Here is a 15,618-nt window from a genome sequence, read left to right as displayed (position 1 = left end):
TGGTTAAAGTGGTGCTCAGGCCAAAATTACACTTTTTAAATAAAAATACCTCTATAATACACAAGCTTAATGTATTCAGTAAAGTTAGTCTGTAAACTAAGGTCCGTTTTGTTAGGTTATTACAGCATTTTGAAAGTTTATAAACTAGCAGCAGACTGTGGCCATCTTAAGTGTGGGCATCTGAAGCCAGACCGTATTTCTTCCTGGATTTCAGCCTTGCAGATCTCGCACATGCTCAATGCTGCACAAGCAGTGTAATAAGTTTCAGGTCAGGTTTCCATGGCAACGGCAGTGTTAGAGGAAGTTGCCACCCATATCTATGCAAACCCCTCCTCCCTCCAGGAACCAGTAAATATACTGCATGTACAAGGAATATTATTCAAGAAACACACACACACACTATATATATATCGTGTTCTGTACATATATACACACACATATCTACACTCAGCTGATACTTTTTCTGTACAGCTTTTCATTTAAAAAGAAAAAAATAATAATTAAAAAAATAATAATCACAGCAACACAATTCATTTATGCATCTAGATGTATTGAAGACAACTTTATGAAGTTCAAACTGTGCATATTAATTTTGAAAAATTGTGCTTGTGTTTTGGTGTTAGGCCCCTTTCACACGGGATGGATCAGCAATGATCCGCCCCGTGATGATCCGCTTGCTCAGCGGGGATCGCTCTGTTGTCCCCGCTGAGCCGGAGGATAACAGGGCGGTCCCAGTACACTGTACATGGACCGCCCTGTCAGCTCTCCGCTCTCCTCTATGGGGGATCGTCTGTCCGTGATCATCCGATCCGCTCTGCAGACGGATAGAAAAATAGGACTTTCCTCCGTCTGCAGAATTGGACAATTGCGGAGGCGGACGATATCGGGTGTTTGCGGATGTTCATCCGCCGACACCCGCTATCCCATAGGAATGCATGTATGTCCCGTACTTCATCCGCAAACGGATGGATGAAATACGCACATAATGTCCGCATGTTTGAATGGGGCCTTAGATGGGATGGTGGGAGTATTTAAAAAAAAAACTGCTTATTTACAACTATTTGCACAAACAACTTTCTCTATGTTACATAGATAATCGGGTTAAAAATAAGAAAATATTCCCCCAGCACATCGATCCCCCTCCCCGTAAAATCGCATCGCCCCAGCACATTGCATCACAACGCCCCCAGCACATCGAATCGCATCTCCCCCAACACGTCTCATCGCATCGCCCAAAGCACATTGCATCACCCCCTAAACATCAAATCGCATCAGAACATCGAATCGCGTCGCCCCCAACAGATCGCATCAAATTGCATCACCCAAGCACATCGCTTTGAATCGCCCCAGCACATTGAATCGCATCTCTCCCAGAACATCAAATCGCAACACCCAAGCGCATCGCATCTCCCCCAGAACATCGAATCACATCACCCCCAGCACATTGCATCACCCCCAACACTTCGAATTGCATCAGCACATCGAATCGCATCACCCCAGCACATCTCATCGCCCCAGCAAATCGAATCGCATCTCCCCATCACATTGCATCTCCCCCAGCACATTGCATCACCCCCAGCGCATTGAAATGCCCAAAGCACATTGCATCACCTACAACACATCGAATCGCATCAGCACATCAAATCGCTTCGTCCCACCATATCGCATTGAAATGCATCGCCCAAACACATCGCATCGCCTCAGCACATCGAATTGCATCTCCCCCAGCACATCGCATCGCCCAAAGCACATTGCATCACCCCAACACAAATCTCATCAGTACATCGAATCGTGCCGCCCCCAACACATCACATCGAATCACATCACCCAAGCACATCGCATTGAATCGCCCCAGCACATCAAATTGCATCTCCCCAGAACATCGAATCACATCACCCCAGCACATTGTATCACCCCCAACACTTCGAATTGCATCATCGAATCGCATCGCCCCAGCAAATCGAAACGCATCTCCCCCAGCACATTGCATCTACCAGCACATCTAATCGCACCAGCACATCAAATCGCCCAAAGCACATTGCATCACCCCCAAAACATCGAATCACATCAGCACATCAAATCGCTTTGCCCCACCACATAGCATCAAAACGCATTGCCCAAGCACATCGCATCGCCCCAGCACATCAAATCGCATCACCCATCGCATCGAATCGCATCACCCAAGCACATCGCATTGAATCGCCCCAGCACATCGAATTGCATCTCCCCAGAACATCGAATCGCATCACCCCAGCACATTGCATCACCCCCAACACTTCAAATTGCATCAGCACAATGAATCGCATAGCCCCAGCACATCTCATCGCCCCCAGCACATCACATCTCCCCAGCAAATCTAATCACATCTCCCCCAGCACAGCGCATCTCCCCCAGCGCATCAATTCGCCCAAAGCACATTACATCGAATCACATCAGCACATTGAATCGCTTTGCCCCACCACATCGCATCGAAACGCATCACCCAAGCACATCGCATCGCCCCAGCACATCGAATCGCATCTCCCCAGAACATCGAATCGCATAACCCCCAGCACATTGCATCACCCCAGCACATCGAATCGCCCCCAGCACATCACATTGGCCCCAGCACAACGAATCGCATCTCCCCAGCACATTGCATCACCCCCAAAACATCGAATCGCATCAGCACATCGAATCGCTTCGCCCCAACACATCGAATCCCATCGCCCAATCGCATTGCATCTCCCCAGAACATCGACTCTCCCCAAAACACATTGCATCACCCGCAACACATCAAATCGCATCGCCCACAGCACATCACATCGAATCACATCGCCCCAGCACATCGCATCGCCCCCAGCATATCACATCACATTGCCCCGAGCACATAGAATCGCATCTCCCCCAGCACATAGAATCGCATCTCCCCAGCACATCGAATCGCAACTCCCCCAGCACATTGAATCACCCCCAGCACAACGCATCGCCCAAAGCACATTGCATCGCCCAAAGCACATTGCATCACCCCCAACACATCGAATCGCATCAGCACATCGAATCGCTTCACCCCAACACCTCGAATCCCCTCGCCCAAACGCAGAACATCGAATCGTCCCCAGCACATCACATCGAATCGCATCACCCCAGCACATCGCATCGCCCCCAGCACGTGGCATCACATCGAATTGCATCTCCCCCCAGCACATCTAATCGCATCTCCCCAGCACATCGAATCACATCTCCCCAGCACATCGAATCACCCCCAGCACATCGCATCTCCCAAAGTAAATTGCATCACCCGCAACACATCGAATTGCATCGCCCCCAGCACATCAAATCGAATCGCATCGCCCCAGCACATCACATTGCTCCCAGCACATAGAATCGCATCTCCCCCAGCACATCGAATTGCATCTCCCCCAGCACATCAAATCACATCTCCCCAGCACATCGAATCACCCCCAGCACATCGCAACGCCCAAAGCACATTGCATCACACCCAACACATCGAATTGCATCAGCACATCGAATCGCTTCACCCCAACACCTAGAATCCCATCGCCCAATCGCATCACATATCCCCAGAACATCGAATCGCCCCCAGCACATCACATCGCATCGCCCCCAGCACATCGCAGCACATCGCATCACATCGAATCGCATCAGCACATCGAAACGCTTCGCCCCAACACATCGAATCCCATCGCTCAATCACATCTCCCCAGAACATCGAATCGCCCTAAAGCCCATTGCATCACCCACAACACCTTACATCAGAGTCCCACTTTATAGCAGAGTATCGCCCCCTTGCATCAGAGTGTGGCAGAGTGCCCCCTTACACATACACTATATTGTCAAATGTATTGGGACACCTGCCTTTACACACGAACACACACAAACTTTAATGGAATATCAGTCTTCGTCCATAGGGTTCAATATTTAGTTGCCACACTCTTTGCAGTTATAACAGCTTCAACTATTCTGGGAAGGCTGTCTACAAGGTTTAGGAGTGTGTCTATGGGAATATTTGACCATTCTTCCAATAGTACATTTGTGAGGTCAGGCACTGATGTTGGACGAGAAAGGCCCATCTCGCAGCCTTCACTCTATTTCACCCCAAAGGTGTTCTATTGGGTTGAGGTCAGGACTCTGCATTCCAGTCACGTTCCTCCACCCCAAACACGCTCATCCATGTCTTTATGGATCTTGCTTTGTGCACTGGTCCAAATCACTTGGTGGAGGGGGATTATGGTGTGGTGTTGTTTTTCAGGGGTTGGGCTTGGCCCCTAAATTCCAGTGAAGGCAACACTTAAGGTGTCAGCATACCAAGAAATGTTGGACAATTTCATGCTCTCAACTTTGTGGGAAGTTTGAAGAAGGCCCCTTTCTGTTCCAACATGACTGTGCACCAGTGTACAAAGCATAATCCATAAAAGACATGAATGAGCGAGTTTCGGGTGGAGGAGCTTTACTGGGCTGGACAGATTCTTGACCTCAACCCAATAGAACACCTTTGGGATGAATTAGAGCAGAGAATCCCGAGCCAAGCCTACTCGTCCACATCAGTGCCTGACTTCACAAATGCTCTTCCTGGAAGAATGGTCAAACATTCCCAAAGACACACACCTAAACCTTGTGGTCAGCCTGCCCAGAAGAATTGAAGCTGTTGTAGCTGCAAAAGGGTGGGCCAACTCAATAGTGAATCCTCATTGACCACCAAGGGGAGACGTGCTGCCCATCATTGAGCACCAAAGGGAGACGTGCTGCCCATCATTGAGCACCAAGGGGAGACGTGCTGCCCATCATTGACCACCAAGGGGAGACGTGCTGCCCATCATTGACCACCAAAGGGAGACATGCTGCCCATCATTGACCACCAAGGGGAGACATGCTGCCCATCATTGGCCACCAAGGGGAGACATGCTGCCCATTGACCACCAATGGGATTAACGTGCCCTGGAGTTGAAGGCTAAATGCATCTTTAAAGAAAAATAAATGTATAAAATTAAGAAGAAATGTGTACCCTTCACTTACTTTAGACGATGATTTAAATTTTTTTTAGTGGTTATATGTTTTGAGTTACAGAGGAGGTCTAGGGCTAGAATTATTGCTCTCGCTCTAACGTTCGCAGCGATACCTCACATGTGTGGTTTGAACACCGGTTTCATTTGTGGGCGGGACTTATGTATGCGTTCGCTTCTGCATGCGAGCACATGGGGACAGGGGCGATTTAAAAAAAAAAACATTTATTGTTCATTTTACTTTATTTATTTTAGTTTGACTTTTTTTCCCCAAAAATAAATTTTTTGATCACTTTTATTCCTATTACAAGGAATGTAAACATCCCTTGTAATAAGAATATGGCATGACAGGTCCTCTTTACAGTGAGATATGGGGTCAATAAGACCCCGCATCTCACCTCTAAGCTGGGAAGCCTGAAAAAAAAAAAAAGATTCTGGCTTTGATCGTATTGGCGAGTCGGTAGAAGCACCGGAGGGCGGCGGGAGGGGGGGGTGTCTATGGGTATCACCGACTATGGCTGGGTATGGCTGGGTATCTCCGAGTATGGCTGGGTATCTCCGAGTATGGCTGGGTATCTCTGAGTATGACTGGGTATCTCCAAGTATGACTGGGTATCTCAGAGTATGACTGGATATCTCAGAGTATCAATGTGCTTTGGGCATCTCCAGGGATGTGTTCTGATCTTCTTTGTCCATTATACTGCGGCAACTGACACACTTTTTTCTCTTTTATAGGGTCTCCTCTTTGTGGCAACCGTTACTAAGCCTCTGGACCAATCAAAGATAAGTACTCTAACAACATTTAACTGTAAATTAATTAATTCATTCATTCCCTTCTACCAGCGCCCCATACATAGTGGGCGGGGACAATTCTTGCCCCTCCCACTATTATTAATATTCCCATAGACACACTCCTAAACCTTGTAGACAGCCTTCCCAGAATAGTTGAAGCTGTTATAACTGCAAAGAGTGTGCCAACTAAATATTGAACCCTATGGACGAAGACTGATATTCCATTAAAGTTCGTGTGTAAAGGCAGGTGTCCCAATACTTTTGACAATATAGTGTATGTGTAAGGGGGCACTCTGCCACACTCTGATGCAAGGGGGCGATACTCTGCTATAAAGTGGGACTCTGATGTAAGGTGTTGTGGGTGATGCAATGGGCGATGGGATTCGATGTGTTGGGGCGAAGCAATTCGATGTGCTGCGATGTGCTGGGGGCAATGTGATGTGCTGGGGGCGATTTGATGTTCTGGGGATATGTGGTGAGATTGGGTGATGGGATTCTAGGTGTTGGGGTGAAGCGATTCGATGTGCTGATGCAATTCGATGTGTTGGGGGTGATGCAATGTGCTTTGGGCGATGCAATGTGCTGGGGGTGATTCAATGTGCTGGGGAGATGTGATTAGATGTGCTGGGGAGATGCAATTCGATGTGCTGGGGGTGATGCGATTTGATGTGCTGGTGGAGATGCGATTCTATGTGCTGGGAGCAATGTGATGCGATGTGCTGGGGGCGATGCGATGTGCTGGGGCGATGCGATTCGATGTGATGTGCTGGGGGTGATGCGATTTGATGTGTTGCGGGTGATGCAATGTACTTTGGGAGATGCGATGTGCTGGGGAGATGTGATTCGATGTGCTGGGGAGATGTGATTCGATGTGCTGGGGGAGATGCGATTCGATGTGCTGGGGGAGATGCAATTCGATGTGATGCCATGTGCTGGGGGGCGATGCGATGTGCTGGGGTGATGCGATTCGATGTGATGTGCTGGGGCGATTCGATGTTCTGGGGAGATGTGATGCGATTGGGCGATGGGATTCGAGGTGTTGGGATGAAGCGATTTGATGTGCTGATGCGATTCGATGTGTTGGGGGTGATGCAATGTGCTTTGGGCGATGCAATGTGCTTTGGGGGATGCGTTGTGCTGGGGGTGATTCAATGTGCTGGGGGAGTTGCGATTCGATGTGCTGGGGGAGATGCGATTCTATGTGCTGGGGAGATGCGATTCTATGTGCTGGGGCAATGTGATGTGATATGCTGGGGGCAATGCGATGTGCTGGGGCGATGTGATTCGATGTGATGTGCTGTGGGCGATGCGATTTGATGTGTTGCGGGTGATGCAATGTGCTTTGGGGAGAGTCGATGTTCTGGGGAGATGCGATGCGATTGGGCGATGGGATTCGATGTGTTTTGGAGCGAAGCGATTCGATCTGCTGATGCGATTCGATGTTTTGGGGGTGATGCAATGTGCTTTGGGCAATGCGATGTGCTAGGGAGATGTGATTCGATGTGCTGGGGCCAATGTGATGTGCTGGGGGCGATTCGATGTGCTGGGGTGATGCAATGTGCTGGGGGTTATGCAATTCGATGTTCTAGGGAGATGCGATTCGATTTGCTGGGGCGATGCGATGTGCTTGGGTGATGCGTTTCGATGCAATGTGGTGGGGCAAAGCGATTTGATGTGCTGATGTGATTCGATGTGTTGGGGTGATGCAATGTGCTTTGGGCGATTTGATGCGCTGGGGCGATTCGATGTGCTGGGGGAGATGCAATGTGCTGGGGGAGATGCGATTCGATTTGCTGGGGAGATGTGATGTGCTGGGGGCGATGAGATGTGCTGGGGCTATGCAATTCGATGTGCTGATGCAATTTGAAGTGTTGGGGGTGATGCAATGTGCTGGGGTGATTCGATTCGATGTTCTGGGGGAGATCCGATTTGATGTGCTGGGGTGATTCAATGCGATGTGCTTGGGTGATGCGATTCGATGCGATGGGTGATGCGATTTGATGTGCTGGGGCGATGCGATGTGCTTGGGCAATTCGTTTTGATGCTATGTGGTGGGGCAAAGCGATTTGATGTGCTGATGTGATTCGATGTTTTGGGGGTGATGCAATGTGCTTTGGGCGATTTGATGTGCTGGGGCTATTAGATGTGCTGGGAGATGCAATGTGCTGGGGGAGATGCGATTCGATTTGCTGGGGCGATGCGATTCTATGTGATGATGCAATTCGAAGTGTTGGGGGTGATGCAATGTGCTGGGGTGATGTGATTCGATGTTCTGGGGGAGATGCGGATCGATGTGCTGGGGCGATTCAATGCGATGTGCTTGTTGGGTGATGTGATTCGATGCGATGTGTTGGGGGCGGCGCGATTCGATGTTCTGATGCGATTTGATGTGTTGGGGTGATGCAATGTGCTTTGGGCGATGCGATGTGCTGGGGGCGATTCAATGTGCATTCTAAGGAAAGAGCAAGATCCAAAAGGCATCGGTCAGCTAGCCCTCCCAGGCAGGTAAAGATGGTAAAGAGGGAATGTAGGGAGTGATGTGCACCCCCGATGACAGATAAACTGACAGCAACTGATGACAGCATCAGAAACCTGTTTCGCTAAACCTTTAAATTCTAATGTACTTTCATCAGCTAAAACATCTACAAATTCCATATTACTTTTCTACTCACCAAATATAAAACTCGTCAGTTTTCCCGCAGTCCGCCGTCTTTCAAGACTTCTGCATATCTGAAATTATCCGGTCTTTCACAATCAATCGATCGAATTTTCTTCTAGGTTCAATATCACCCTGAATGCGCACGATCTTGTCTGATCTCGGATGCTAAGCAGGGTCGGGCCTGCTTAGTGCCTGGATGGGAGACCTCCTGGGAATACCAGGTGCCGTAGGCTTTTTTTAAATATGTTGTTAGTGTAGACGACCTGTTTTATTTTTCTGCTTGTTTGCCAAGGTTGATCATCTTGACGTTTGTCAAGAGGGTTGAGAGTGGCCAGCAAGATCGCCTATGGCTACATCACCTCGTCTGCTCTCGAATGCTAAGCAGTGTCGGGCCTGGTTAGTACCTGGATGGAAGACCGCTTGGGAATACCAGGTGCCGTAGGCTTTTTTTTAATATGTTGTTGGTGTCGACAACCTGTTATATTTTTCTACTGATTTGCCGAAGTGACCATCTTGGCGTTTGTCAAGAGGGTTGAGAGTGGCCAGCAAGGTCGCCTACAGCCACATCACCCTGAATGCTCTTGATCTTGTCTGATCTCAGATGCAAAGCAGGGTCGGGCTTGGTTAGTACCTGGATGGGAGACCGCCTGGGAATAACAGGTGCCATAGGCTTTTTTGTAATATGTTGTTTGTGTAGACGACCAGATTTTATTTTTCTGCTTGTTTGCTGAGGTGATCATCTTGACGTTTGTCAAGAGGGTTGAGAGTGGACAAAAGTGATCAGATTTTTTTATTTTTTTAAAGGGACAATGCAAAAAAAGAAAAAAAAATCCGATTTTTTTTTTTAAAGCACCCCCCTCCCATCTTCGCATGCTTGCGCAGCAAAGAAAATGCTTATGTAAGTCACACCTCATATATAAATGGTGTTCAAATCACACATAAGGTATTGCCACAATTGTCAGAGTAAGCGCAATAATACTAGCACTAGATCTCCTCTGTAACTCTAACCTGGTAACCGTTACATTATTTTTAAAAGCGCTGTCTATGGAGATTTATTAAGTTCCTTAGTTTGTCGTCATTCCAGTAATGTTCACAAGCATGACATTGACATTAAGTATCTATTTACTTGGCATAACATCATCTTTTACATTATAGAAAAAAATTGGGCTAACTTTATGGGGTTTTTTTTTTCATAAAAGTGTATTTTTCCCCCAAAAATGTGTTTGAAAGAGCACTGCGCAAATATCATGAGACAAAAAAAATGATTTCAACGATCACCAATTTATTCGCTAGGGTCTATGCTAAAATATATATATATAAATATATACAGTAGGTGCCGCCATTTTCCTATAGGAGCGAGAGAGCGGCGATAATGTCTCGGGGGCATACCAGGCCCTTAGGTCCGGTAGGAATTTTAAGGGGAATCCCCTACGCCAAAAAAAGGCGTGGGGTCCCCCTCAAAATCCATACCAGACCCCTATCCGAGCACGCAGCCCGGCCGGTCAGGAAAGGGGTGGGGACGAACGAGCGCCCCCCCCCCCCTCCTGAGCCATACCAGGCTCAACATGGGGGGTGCCTTGGGGAAGGGGGGGGGCGGCGCGGCCCCATGTTGATGAGGACAAGGGCCTCTTCCCGACAACCCTGGCCGTTGGTTGTCGGGGTCTGCGGGCGGGGGGCTTATCGGAATCTGGGAGCCCCCTTTAATAAGGGGGCCCCCTGATAGCGTCCCCCCACCCTACGTGAATGAGTATGGGGTGCAATGTACTTTTAAGATCAGCCTAACTTCCTTATCCTTTGGATTACAAATTATAAAGGACCATCATAGCTAGCAGAAGAAAAGAAGATTAAAGAATGTTTACTATTAACAAGATCTTGCAACTAGCTATTAAAGTAGGGGGAGCTCCCTTGTGGTTTCACCTTGTAAAATTGTTGTTTTGCATTCATTGTTCTGTCAATTTACGTTAGGATGACAGTACAATTATTCTAACCACCTGTTTATCATAATTACAGTAAAGTATATTTATGGTTAAGTACTTCAATTGTGTGGAGTATTGTTTTCTCTCAGCAGGTGGAGCCATCGGGTGTCCTGGTAATAATACAGGTATATTATATTGTATTGTGGCGTTACCTCTCACCATTTCATTACACATTCATATTGCACCACAGCTGTGTCAAGGGGACTGAGTCAAGTCAAGGGGGGTTCATTAGCAAAGTGCAGGTGCAAATAAAACCAGCAGCTCCTTCAGGGGTTAGTGCTACATGGTAATGGGGGAAAAAAAAATCAAGCCGTTTTTGTTCAACCCACTGGTTGAGCACAAAGAAACATTCTGATGTATGGACTGAGCTTACATGAAAGAAGAACTTAATTACAACCAGCAACAGTTGAGACAATGAACACCTTGGTCAGGTCTATGTACAGTATATCTATGCATATTGTATAGAGTACAGGGATTAAGAGCAAGCAATAAACAAAACAGAGTACAGGCAGTAAGGATAACTGCCACATTCACAACAGGGTTCTCCTTTACATCCATGTCTCTAAAGTCCCACCCAGTAGTGCACCTCACCCCTATATATTGTGGACCTATACAAGTCCTTAAGGATTAGCAGACTGTACCTCACTCAACCCAATATACTGTAGTACGCTATACCTTACCAGTCCTTAGAAGGACCTTTGTGCAAATAGTAGGTTGTGATTAGCAGACTGTACCTCAGTCCCTATACTCATAAAGGACTGCTGCAGAATAGGGCAGTAGTCAGCAGTAGTGCACCTCAATCCTATATATTGTGGACCTATACCAGTCCTTAAGGATTAGAAGACTGTACCTCACTCAACCCTATATACTGTAGTACGCTATACCTTACCAGTCCTTAGAAGGACCTTTGTGGAACTAGTAGGTTGTGATTAGCAGACTGTACCTCAGTCCCTATACTTATAAAGGACTGCTGCAGAATAGGGCAGCAGTCAGCAGTAGTGCACCTCAACCCTATATATTGTGGACCTATACCAGTCCTTAAGGATTAGCAGACTGTACCTCACTCAACCCTATATACTGTAGTACACTATACCTTACCAGTCCTTAGAAGGACCTTTGTGCAGTGAATCTGGGATCGATAACTACAAGCATTCTTTTTTTATATGTGAAATTCTGACAATTCAGGACTCTTGAGACAATGGAGGCGAGGGAAGGTCAGGGTAGGCAATAAAGAGGGTGCAGGAGATGATCACCAGCACCGAGATATAGAGCACTGACACCTGCACCGTGATAGAGTGATCTGACACCAGCACCGTGACATAACACATGTATGAGGTGAATCTGGGATCGACAACTACAAGCATTCTTTTTTTATATGTGAAATTCTGACAATTCAGGACTCTTGAGACAATGGAGGCGAGGGAAGGTCAGGGTAGGCAAAGAAGAGGGTGCAGGAGATGATGATCACCAGCACCGTGATATAGAGCACTGACACCTGCACCGTGATAGAGCGATCTGACACCAGCACCGTGACATAACACATGTATGAGGTGAATCTGGGATCGACAACTACAAGCATTCTTTTTTTATATGTGAAATTCTGACAATTCAGGACTCTTGAGACAATGGAGTCGAGGGAAGGTCAGGGTAGGCAAAGAAGAGGTGCAGGAGATGATCACCAGCACCAGCACCGTGATAGAGTGCACTGACACCTGCACCGTGATAGAGTGCACTGACACCAGCACCGAGATAGAGAGCACTAACAGCAGCACTGATACCAGCAACTTGCTGCTGGGCCCCAAAAATATGACACCGCTCAACCTCTTCAAACAGGAGGGTACGGGCATATAGTATGGTGTGCTTTTTAGGTTGTGATTAGCAGACTGTACCTCACTGAACCCTATATACTGTAGTACACTATACCTTACCAGTCCTTATAAGGACCTTTGTGGAACTAGTAGGTTGTGATTAGCAGACTGTACCTCAGTCCCTATACTGATAAAAGGACTGCTGCAGAATAGGGCAGCAGTCAGCAGTAGTGCACCTCTACCAGTCCTTAAGGATTAGCAGACTGTACCTCACTCAACCCTATATACTGTAGTACGCTATACCTTACCAGTCCTTAGAAGGACCTTTGTGGAACTAGTAAGTTGTGATTAGCAGACTGTACCTCAGTCCCTATACTAATAAAGGACTGCTGCAGAATAGGGCAGCAGTCAGCAGTAGTGCACCTCAACCTTATATATTGTGGACCTATACCAGTCCTTAAGGATTAGCAGACTGTACCTCACTCAACCCTATATACTGTAGTATGCTATACCTTACCAGTTCTTAGAAGGACCTTTGTGGAACTAGTAGGTTGTGATTAGCAGACTGTACCTCTGTCCCTATACTCATAAAGGACTGCTACAGAATAGGGCAGCAGTCAGCAGTAGTGCACCTCTACCAGTCCTTAAGGATTAGCAGACTGTACCTCACTCAACCCTATATACTGTAGTACGCTATACCTTACCAGTCCTAAGAAGGACCTTTGTGCAAATACTAGGTTGTGATTAGCAGACTGTACCTCCGTCCCTATACTCTTAAAGGACTGCTGCAGAATAGGGCAGCAGTCAGCAGTCAGCAGTAGTGCACCTCAACCCTATATATTGTGGACCTATACCAGTCCTTAAGGATTAGCAGACTGTACCTCACTCAACCCTATATACTGTAGTACGCTATACCTTACCAGTCCTTAGAAGGACCTTTGTGCAAATAATAGGTTGTGATTAGCAGACTGTACCTCAGTCCCTATACTCATAAAGGACTGCTGCAGAATTGGGCAGCAGTCAGCAGTAGTGCACCTCAACCCTATATATTGTGGACCTATACCAGTCCTTAAGGATTAGCAGACTGTACCTCACTCAACCCTATATACTGTAGTACGCTATACCTTACCAGTGCTTAGAAGGACCTTTGTGGAACTAGTAGGTTGTGATTAGTAGACTGTACCTCAGTCCCTATACTCATAAAGGACTGCTGAAGAATAGGGCAGCAGTCAGCAGTAGTGCACCTCAACCCTATATATTGTGGACCTATACCAGTCCTTAAGGATTAGCAGACTGTACCTCACTCAACCCTATATACTGTATTACGCTATACCTTACCAGTCCTTAGAAGGACCTTTGTGCAAATAGTAGGTTGTGATTAGCAGACTGTACCTCAGTCCCTATACTCATAAAGGACTACTGCAGCAGAAGGGCAGCAGTCAAGTATAATATTCTTTCTATATTTGGAAGAAAGAATATTATACGTGTACAAGCCTATTACCATACCAGTCCTGAAAAGATCCTTTGTGGACCTAATAGTAACAGCTACTGATTAAACTGACTGTTCCTCACTGCCACACACAGCTTCCTGCCTGTCCCTATTTAAACTGACAAAACACAGGCTCCTGCAACAATAACTTGAATAGCACTCAAAACTATATCCTGCACTACTTTACCATACCAGTCCTGAAAAGGACTTTTGTGGACCTAATAGTAACAGCTAATGATTAAACTGACTGTCCCTGCTGCACACAGCGTCCTGTCCCTCTCTCAGCCCTGACAAAAGACAATCTGCAGCAACAATGACTTGAATAGCAGTGCCTCAAACCTATATCCGTGCCACCCATCCGTGCCATCTTATCTGTGCCCATCAGTGCCTCCTTATCTGTGCCCATCAGTACTGCCTTATCTGTGCCTATCGGTGCCACTTTATCTGTGCCTATCGGTGCCACTTTATCTGTGCCTATTAGTGCCGCCTTAACTATGCCTATCAGTGCCCACCAGTGCAGCCTATCAGTGCCCACCAGTGCCGCCTCATCAGTGCACTTCAATGAAGGAGAAAAATTACCTGTTTGCAAAATTTTATAACAAACTATTAAACATGATTTTTTTTTTTTTTTGCATTTTTTTTTGTTTGTTTAGCAAAAAATAAAACTCCCAGCTGTAATTAAATACCACCAAAAGAAAGCTCTATTTGTGGGAAAAAAATGATAAAAATTTCATTTGGGTACGGTGTTGTATGACCGCGCAATTGTCATTCAAAGTGCATCAGCGCTGAAAGCTGAAAATTGGTCTGGGCAGGAGTGGGGTTTAAGTGCCCAGTAAGCAAGTGGTTAAAGTGGTGCTCCGGCCAAAATTACACTTTTTAAATAAAAATACCCCTATACAAATTCCATATTACTTTTCTACTCACCAAATATAAAACTCGTCAGTTTTCCCGCAGTCCGCCGTCTTTCAAGACTTCTGCATATCTGAAATTATCCGGTCTTTCACAATCAATCGATCGAATTTTCTTCTAGGTTCAATATCACCCTGAATGCGCACGATCTTGTCTGATCTCGGATGCTAAGCAGGGTCGGGCCTGCTTAGTGCCTGGATGGGAGACCTCCTGGGAATACCAGGTGCCGTAGGCTTTTTTTAAATATGTTGTTAGTGTAGACGACCTGTTTTATTTTTCTGCTTGTTTGCCAAGGTTGATCATCTTGACGTTTGTCAAGAGGGTTGAGAGTGGCCAGCAAGATCGCCTATGGCTACATCACCTCGTCTGCTCTCGAATGCTAAGCAGTGTCGGGCCTGGTTAGTACCTGGATGGAAGACCGCTTGGGAATACCAGGTGCCGTAGGCTTTTTTTTAATATGTTGTTGGTGTCGACAACCTGTTATATTTTTCTACTGATTTGCCGAAGTGACCATCTTGGCGTTTGTCAAGAGGGTTGAGAGTGGCCAGCAAGGTCGCCTACAGCCACATCACCCTGAATGCTCTTGATCTTGTCTGATCTCAGATGCAAAGCAGGGTCGGGCTTGGTTAGTACCTGGATGGGAGACCGCCTGGGAATAACAGGTGCCATAGGCTTTTTTGTAATATGTTGTTTGTGTAGACGACCAGATTTTATTTTTCTGCTTGTTTGCTGAGGTGATCATCTTGACGTTTGTCAAGAGGGTTGAGAGTGGACAAAAGTGATCAGATTTTTTTATTTTTTTAAAGGGACAATGCAAAAAAAGAAAAAATAATCCGATTTTTTTTTTTAAAGCACCCCCCTCCCATCTTCGCATGCTTGCGCAGCAAAGAAAATGCTTATGTAAGTCACACCTCATATATAAATGGTGTTCAAATCACACATAAGGTATTGCCACAATTGTCAGAGTAAGCGCAATAATACT

At 46.6% G+C, this 15,618-nt stretch overlaps 4 pseudogenes; all 4 read left to right on the top strand.

Annotated features, from left to right (window-relative positions):
• Window positions 1-8,567: 8,567 nt before the first annotated feature.
• On the top strand, window positions 8,568-8,687 carry LOC143979799 (5S ribosomal RNA; annotated as a pseudogene).
• A 320-nt stretch (window positions 8,688-9,007) lies between these two features.
• Window positions 9,008-9,126, top strand: LOC143979278 (5S ribosomal RNA; annotated as a pseudogene).
• A 5,625-nt stretch (window positions 9,127-14,751) lies between these two features.
• Window positions 14,752-14,871, top strand: LOC143979798 (5S ribosomal RNA; annotated as a pseudogene).
• A 320-nt stretch (window positions 14,872-15,191) lies between these two features.
• LOC143979276 (5S ribosomal RNA) lies at window positions 15,192-15,310 on the top strand (annotated as a pseudogene).
• The last annotated feature ends 308 nt before the right edge of the window (window positions 15,311-15,618 follow it).

The sequence above is a fragment of the Lithobates pipiens genome, unplaced genomic scaffold (genome assembly GCF_037356315.1).
Source record: "Lithobates pipiens isolate NorthernLeopardFrog02 unplaced genomic scaffold, aLitPip1_a1.2 Scaffold_13, whole genome shotgun sequence".
In the NCBI taxonomy this organism is placed as follows: domain Eukaryota; kingdom Metazoa; phylum Chordata; class Amphibia; order Anura; family Ranidae; genus Lithobates; species Lithobates pipiens.
The sequence above is the reverse complement of the archived record's forward strand: the minus strand, read 5'-3'. Positions and strand labels throughout refer to the sequence as shown.